Source organism: Oncorhynchus nerka, linkage group LG8, assembly GCF_034236695.1.
Source record: "Oncorhynchus nerka isolate Pitt River linkage group LG8, Oner_Uvic_2.0, whole genome shotgun sequence".
NCBI classification, from domain to species: domain Eukaryota; kingdom Metazoa; phylum Chordata; class Actinopteri; order Salmoniformes; family Salmonidae; genus Oncorhynchus; species Oncorhynchus nerka.
The window spans coordinates 66,750,214-66,757,713 of record NC_088403.1 but is presented as its reverse complement, the minus strand read 5'-3'; the positions used below and the strand labels follow the sequence as shown (position 1 = coordinate 66,757,713).

The following is a 7,500-nucleotide window of genomic DNA, read 5'->3' as shown; positions in this document are numbered from 1 at the left end:
TTGGCCATGGCTCGAAAGGCGCATTCCGGGAACGCGTCGCGCGGTGTATAAATGAAAGCCACGCAGGGAGCGGAGCACAGAGAGTTCAAGTCCCACACGCGGGCTACATGCCGCATTGCTCTTGTTCTCCCTCACCTCCCCCTCTCTCTCTCCCTCCCTCTCTCCCTCCCTCTCTTTCTCCTGCGACGCTGACAAGTGCTACTTAGCGGCGGGGATAATGTGCAGCTTCACGGAGTAGTTCCATAATTCTATCACTTTATAAAACGTGGATGCAGCCAAAAATCCCTCGCTCACAACCTTTTTATCGCGCTGACGGCCCTATTAAAGACGCTACTGACCGTGCGACGGAAGTTGAATGAAGTTGTGTTTAGGAATTTGAACAGTTGAATGAAAAGCCAAGTTATTTATGCTTATGTTGTTATGATATCTAACCTACACTAGAGTGGCCAACATACATACATAAACTAGTAAAACTAGTTCACTAGTAAAAAAAAAAAAAGTTTCAGTAACTTGGCACTTTTAAAATGTGACTTTTTTTAGGGAAAACACGCACGTGCTGGAGCGTTTCGGGGACAGCCAGGAGAGGAGGGGTTACAGCTCGGGTCAGTTCAGCGGCTGGAGGGGGGGGGGACACGGGGAGAAGAATACGGGGAGAAGATGATGGAACCGGGCTAAGGAGACTCATAGACAGTGGAGAAGAGGAGGGAACCGAACTTGTGAGAATCAGAGACAGGAGAGAAGAGGAGGGAAACCACGCTTGGGAGAAGAAACTTAACCCCTATCTTAACCCCTAACTGTTATCCCCTAACCATGAACTCAATCTTATATAATGACAAATACTTGTAAAAATGTGATTTAGTTTTTACGCACATGGGCATAAAGTGACAGCCAACGTGAGTGAATTGAATTGGACGTGCAACAGATATTGTCATCCAACATTTCGCCAACAGTATATGAAAAGAGCAGACAGAGAGAGAGAGAGAGAGAGAGAGAGACTTTGGGGTATAAAGACAGAGACCCACACACGCAGAGAGACATGGCTAGATAATCCCACCGGAAGACAGAAACAGTGTGTAAAAGAGAACCACAGACAGAGAGGGGGGGGGTGTTTCTGTCGGTCTTACCTGGACGAGCCAGTGGCAGGTTTCTCCTATGATGGGGAACCCCATGGAACCTTTAGGCATCGGCAGCTTGCAGTTCTTATCCCGGGTCGACGTCCATCGGAGCTGCCAGAGTTGCTGGGACACAACTAGGAGGAGGGCCATGGACACGGCGCAGGCCGCTAGCGTGGCCAAGGCTGAAACCAGGTCAAAGTTATCGAATAGCATGGCGAGGAAGGGTCGGTGTCTGAGTGATGGTGATTGGGGTGGTGGGAGAAAAAATTCCCTGATCTCACCACGATGTCGTTGGGAGAAGTTGGGTTACAGGGATGGAGTTTGAAATGCTCTGATGATGATCAATTCAATATATCGATGGTTATCGATAAAGGGACTTGATTGATTATAATTGATTGATTATGAAATATGGCTTTGAAAAAAAAAAAAATGTCGCGATAGAGCAAATGTTGTTGAAATAGATCGACTTGAATTTGAGTTGAGTGAGTAGTAAGGCCTGTGGGAAGCTCAACAGGTGATGCACTAAACTACTTCCCCTCGCTCACAGTTTTCAAAGTGTGGCTATCAATCAGTAGGGTGAAATAAAAGGCACTTAAAACGTCCTATAAAACTCCTCAAAACGTCACCTGCAATGACTTGAATGAAGGAGATAATTCAACGAAAGTGGAAACGGATGAATTAACGTTTTGAAATCTCATGTTGGTTTGATTTGAAATTGCCCTAAATAAGTCAAATAAAAATATATAATGGATAAAAAAAAAAGTCAGTTTGACAAGTATTTGTCCCGCTCCCAGAGCGCGTGGAAACAGTGAGCGAGTCTCGGAAAGTATTCTGAAAATAAACTGGGGCTTTTCTTTTAAACGTTTCAAGAAATGGAAAGTTTTTTTTTTTTTTTTTTTAAACTCTCTATTCCAGGAAAAAAAACGTATTATACCTCTTTAAATCTCTCAAAAGTAAAGTGTTGCTCACGAGGCAGATGAAGAGAAAAATATTTTAAAAAGGAAATTAAAAAACAAGAATAATCCTCTTATTGCCGTTAGTTCTTGAAGCAGAGCCCGATGGATAGTGAGCTCAAGGAGTCTTCTGATGCTACTTGGTGCTACCGTGAGTCGTCTCTCTCTTGCTCTCTATTCCACTAGTAGCGTTCCTTCTCTCACTCACTTACACACACATTATCTGTCGTCTCTCTCTCTCTTTCACATACACTTTTCTCGGTGTGTGAGTAGCGCATACAGCCGCTCTCAGTGTGTGTTTATATAGTAGCAGGCAGGCTGCGCTCCGGCAGGCGGCCAGGGTTGGAGAGAGAGAGAGAGAGAGCGGCCCCCCAGCTCCCCAACGTCACTACGAGACGGCTAGGCAAGCTAGAGGGTTCCCCCTCCCCTCCCTCCACCCCGGCTCCACCACCCCTCTCTCCCTCTGAGGCGGGGTGAAAAGTGAACGAGAGGAGGGGTAGGAGCGTGCTGGAGCTGGCGGCCCACCCGAGAGAGAGAGGGGGGGGGGGGGGGGGGGGGGGGGGGGTTGCGTAAAAAGGTTAGGGAGAGGAAATGGGGTTAACGTTTTTTTTTCAGGACTTTTTTTTGACTCAATTCTGGCTACTGGTACCCTCTCACCTGCTCTGACAAAGGCGTGTTGGATCCATAGGCTTTTATGTTGGTGCGAAATATTTGCTGTAACAGTGTGAATATGATGAAGATCGTTTTTTTATTGATTAATTGATGTATCCATATTTATTTATTTATTTATTTATATGTATTTATTATTACGAACAAGATGTCAATGAAACACACCTGAGATTCAGAAAAAACGTCAGAAAGGACAGACACCGGTTAGACTGTTGTCTGAATGAAACACAGCTCGTGGCTCAAATCCGAGAGGATTTCTAGACGTTCTAAGACGTTCATTCCAATATTTCCAGTCGGTCACTCGTCGATGTTCCCGTTTCATCCACCGATTCCACGGGGCGGTAATGATTTAAAGACAACCCGATAGAGGCGTGAGTGACGGGACTGTTTCGGTGCTTGGAACTGAAGTGAGAGATTCGAGCCACATGAGGATACATCTTAAAATAACACGGAAGAGCGTAAAAAAAGAGCCAACGACGGAAAGATGTAGTTTATGTTAATTAATTAATGTATTAATTCATTCATTCATGTATAATGCCTGTACCTATCCAACCACCTGTCTCACCAGTGGAAAAGACGAGTCCCCTTCATAATGTCAAGTCAAGTGGATTATGTACTATCTTATAATAAAACGATATAAAACTCTGGTACCCACATGTTCTCTGCGCAGCCTTCCCTTCTGTGTTTGTCCATCGAGGCATGAAGAAGAAGTTGAGGAGACATGGTTTCAATTATGTCCGCATTCTCATCAACATTATTATTCCCTGATTACGTAACAGCACCGCGCAGTTCTGACCCCCCGCGATTCAACTCTGACCCACATGTTGGCTGCCTGCGCAAGCTCTGGTGCTGCGCACGCACGCACGCACACACACACACACACACACACACACACACACACACCCACGTAGGCAGGAACCCAGGCACTCGCGCACACACACACACACACACACACACACACACACACACACACACACACACACACACACACACACACACACACACACACTTTGTAAGCCTGCCGCAGCGCAGAAGATTCAATATACGTGTGAGAGAACACATGCACATAGGAGTCCCCCTATTCGTGGATAATAGTAAAATATCCAGGCAGATCGCTAAAGAGTGACATAGAGATTTGACGTATATGTCTTGAGGATGTCGGGAAATGCTTTCAAAACCGACCACTAGGGGCAACAGTGAGCACTATATTACCATCAAGTAGGCTTGGGTTTTGCTAGCGTTTTGCTGTAGGATAGTGCCTTCTTTGCTTAGCTTCTTGGATCAGAAAGTTGTGTGTTTAACCTTAACCGTTCAGAATGATTAACTAGTAAACTTAATATTTTAATCCTATCCAAAACCTTAACCTTTGAAATTTGATGTTATGTTTGGAGAAACGTCTAATTCCGAGTGAGACTGTGAGAGCTTGTTGCGAATATCATATTTAACATATGGACAACTTTAGTTGAATACAAAATTAACCGTTCTGTGTAACCTTAGTAGCACACACACACACACACACACACACACACACACACACACACACACACACACACACACACACACACACACACACACACACACACACACACACACACACACACACACACACACACACACACACACACACACCATCCCATTCATTCCAAATGTGTCTGTATACGCAAAGCATGCTCTGGACAGCCATGGTCTGCCATCTCTCTCTCTCTGTCTCTCTCTCTCTCTCTCTCTCTCTCTCTCTCTCTCTCTCTCTGTCTCTCTCTCTGTCTCTCTCTCTCTCTTTGTCTCTCTCTCTTTGTCTCTCTCTCTTTGTCTCTCTCTCTCTGTCTCTCTCCCTCTCTCTCTCTCTCTCTCTCTTTCTGTCTATCCTTTCTCTTGTTATTCTCCCCATTCTCTCCTAGCCAAAGACAACGTGCCCCGTGTTTGAACTGAATAAAGCGAGAAGCTTTCTGTGCCTTTTTTCTTTTCATGGTGTTTTTCTAAGACATACCAGGAATCTTTCTGTCTCTCTCTCTCTCTCTCTCTCTCCCTCTCTCTCTCTTTCTCTCTCTCTCTCTCTCTCTCTCTCTCTCTCTCTCTCTCTCTCTCTCTCTCTCTCTCCCCCTCTCTCTGTCTCTCTCTCTGTCTCTCTCTGTCTCTCTCTGAGACTCCGAGACTGTTCGCGTCTCGGAGTCAGTGATGGAAGTATTTCAGTAGTTCTCCCGGCCCTACACTGCCGCCTAGCGGGCACAAAGCACACTGCAGGCACCTGGACGAAGACAGGGAGACCAGTGTTTATCTAATAGGTGAGTGAGATGGAAACTGTCAAAAAGAAACGTAGAACTTCGCCTTATTTACCTAATTAAATACAATATCATAGCATATCAGTACTATTGATGGTTATTTATCTATTTTCTTAATCATATGACTCATTGTAATCTTTTGTGTAATTAAAATAACACAGCCAGACAAAATATCTAAAATGTTAAGTTATAAAAACCTACTCTGCTCATTCAAACATACACACACCTAGATATACACTGAGCGGACAAATCATTAAGAACACCTGCTCTTTCCATGATAGACCGACCAGATGAATCATTAAGAACACCTGTTCTCTCCATGACAGACCGACCAGGTGAATCCAGTTGAGAGCTATCATCCCTCATTGATGTCACCTGTTAACCTGTTGCTTCTACCCGGGACGCTTGCGTCCCAACTAGAGCTCTGGAAATGCAAATGCGCTACGCTAAATGCTAATAGTATTAGTTAAAACTCAAAAGTTCATTAAAATACACATGCAGGGTATCGAATTAAAGCTACACTCGTTGTGAATCCAGGCAACAAGTCAGATTTTTAAAATGCTTTTCGGCGAAAGCATGAGAAGCTATTATCTGATAGCATGCAACACCCCAAAAGACCCACAGGGGACGTAAACAAAATAATTAGCATTTCGGCGTTACACAAACCGCACAATAAAATAGAAAACATTCATTACCTTTCACCATCTTCTTTGTTGGCACTCCTAGATGTCCCATAAACACTATTTGGGTCTTTATTTCGATTAAATCGGTCCATATAAAGCCTAGATATCGTTATATGTAGACTGTGTGATAAACGAAAAAAACATCGTTTCAAAACGTAACGTCATTTTTTAAAATTCAAAAAGTCGACGATAAACTTTCACAAAACACTTCAAATACGTTTGTAATGCAACTTTAGGTATTAGTAAACGTTAATAAGCGATAAAATTCATCAGGAGGCGATGTAAAGATTATTAGCTGTCCGTCTGGAAAAATGTCCGGCTAGAAACTCAACGAAAATATCCGGTCCTAGACCGGATTAGATACGGTGTCCTGTATGTGTTTGACCAAGAAAAAACTCGAAGGGAAATGACAAGACTCTAGACACCCTGTGGAAGCTGTAGGTACTGCAACCTCAGTCAATTAATTGTGGTTCACGTTTATCAATGGGTTCAAGTAGCGCATGGATATATTTTCCCCATTTTCAGTGATCAGTTTTTCCTGTGCTTTTCGATGTAAATGCCGTTCTGGTAAAGCCACAGCAGTGATTTAACCAGTTTTTTAAACGTCTGAGTGTTTTCTATCCACACAGACTAAGCAAATGCATATACTATATTCCTGGCATGAGTAGCAGGGCGCTGAAATGTTGCGCGATTTTTAACAGAATGTTCAAAAAAGTAGAGGGTCGACTGAAGAGGTTAAATCCACTTCAATCCGTGTAGATGAAGAGGAGGAGACGGGTTAAACATGAAGAGGAGGAGACGGGTTTAAAGAAGGATTTTCAAGACTTGAGCCATATTGAGACATGGATGGTGTGTGTTTGTGTGTATGTGTGTGTGTGTGGGTGTGTGTGTGTGTGTGTGTTTATGTGTGTGTGTGTGTGTGGGTGTGTGTGTGTGTGTGTGTGTGTTTGTGTGTGTGTGTGTGTGTGTGTGTGTGTGTGTGTGTGTGTGTGTGTGGGTGGGTGGGTGGGTGGGTGGGTCTGTGTGTGTGTGTGTGTGTGTGTGTGCCATTCAGAGGGTAAATGGTCAAGAAAACATATTGAAGTGCCTCTTAACAGGGCATGGTAGTAGGTGCCAAGTGTCAAGAACTGCAACGCTGCTGGGTTTTTGACACTCAACAGTTTTTCCTGTGTGTATCAAGAATGGTCCACCACCCAAACGACATCCAGCCAACTTGACACAACTGTGGGAAGCATTGGAGTCAACATGGGCCAGTATCCCTGTGGAACGCTTTCGACACCTTGTAGAGTTCATGTCCCGACGAATTCAGGCTGTTCTGAGGGAAAAAAGGGGTGCAACTCAACGTTAGGGAGGTGTCCAAAATCTACTCAGTACCTTCACTATATCTACTCAGTACCTTCACTATATCTACTCAGTACCTTCACTATATCTACTCCTTTACTATATCTACTCCTTCACTGTATCTACTCCTTCACTGTATCTACTCCTTCACTGTATCTACTCCTTTACTATATCTACTCCTTCACTGTATCTACTCCTTCACTGTATCTACTCCTTCACTGTATCTACTCCTTTACTATATCTACTCCTTCACTGTATCTACTCCTTTACTATATCTACTCCTTCACTATATCTACTCCTTCACTATATCTACTCCTTCACTATATCTACTCCTTCACTATATCTACTCCTTCACTATATCTACTCCTTCACTATATCTACTCCTTCACTATATCTACTCCTTCACTATATCTACTCAGTACCTTCACTATATCTACTCCTTCACTATATCTACTCCTTT

General features: G+C 43.8%; 1 pseudogene; it reads right to left on the bottom strand.

Moving 5' to 3' along the window:
• The window catches only part of LOC135572975 (cytochrome P450 26B1-like), a 66,307-nt pseudogene extending 63,829 nt beyond the window's left edge, over nucleotides 1-2,478 (bottom strand).
• Nucleotides 2,479-7,500: the final 5,022 nt, after the last annotated feature.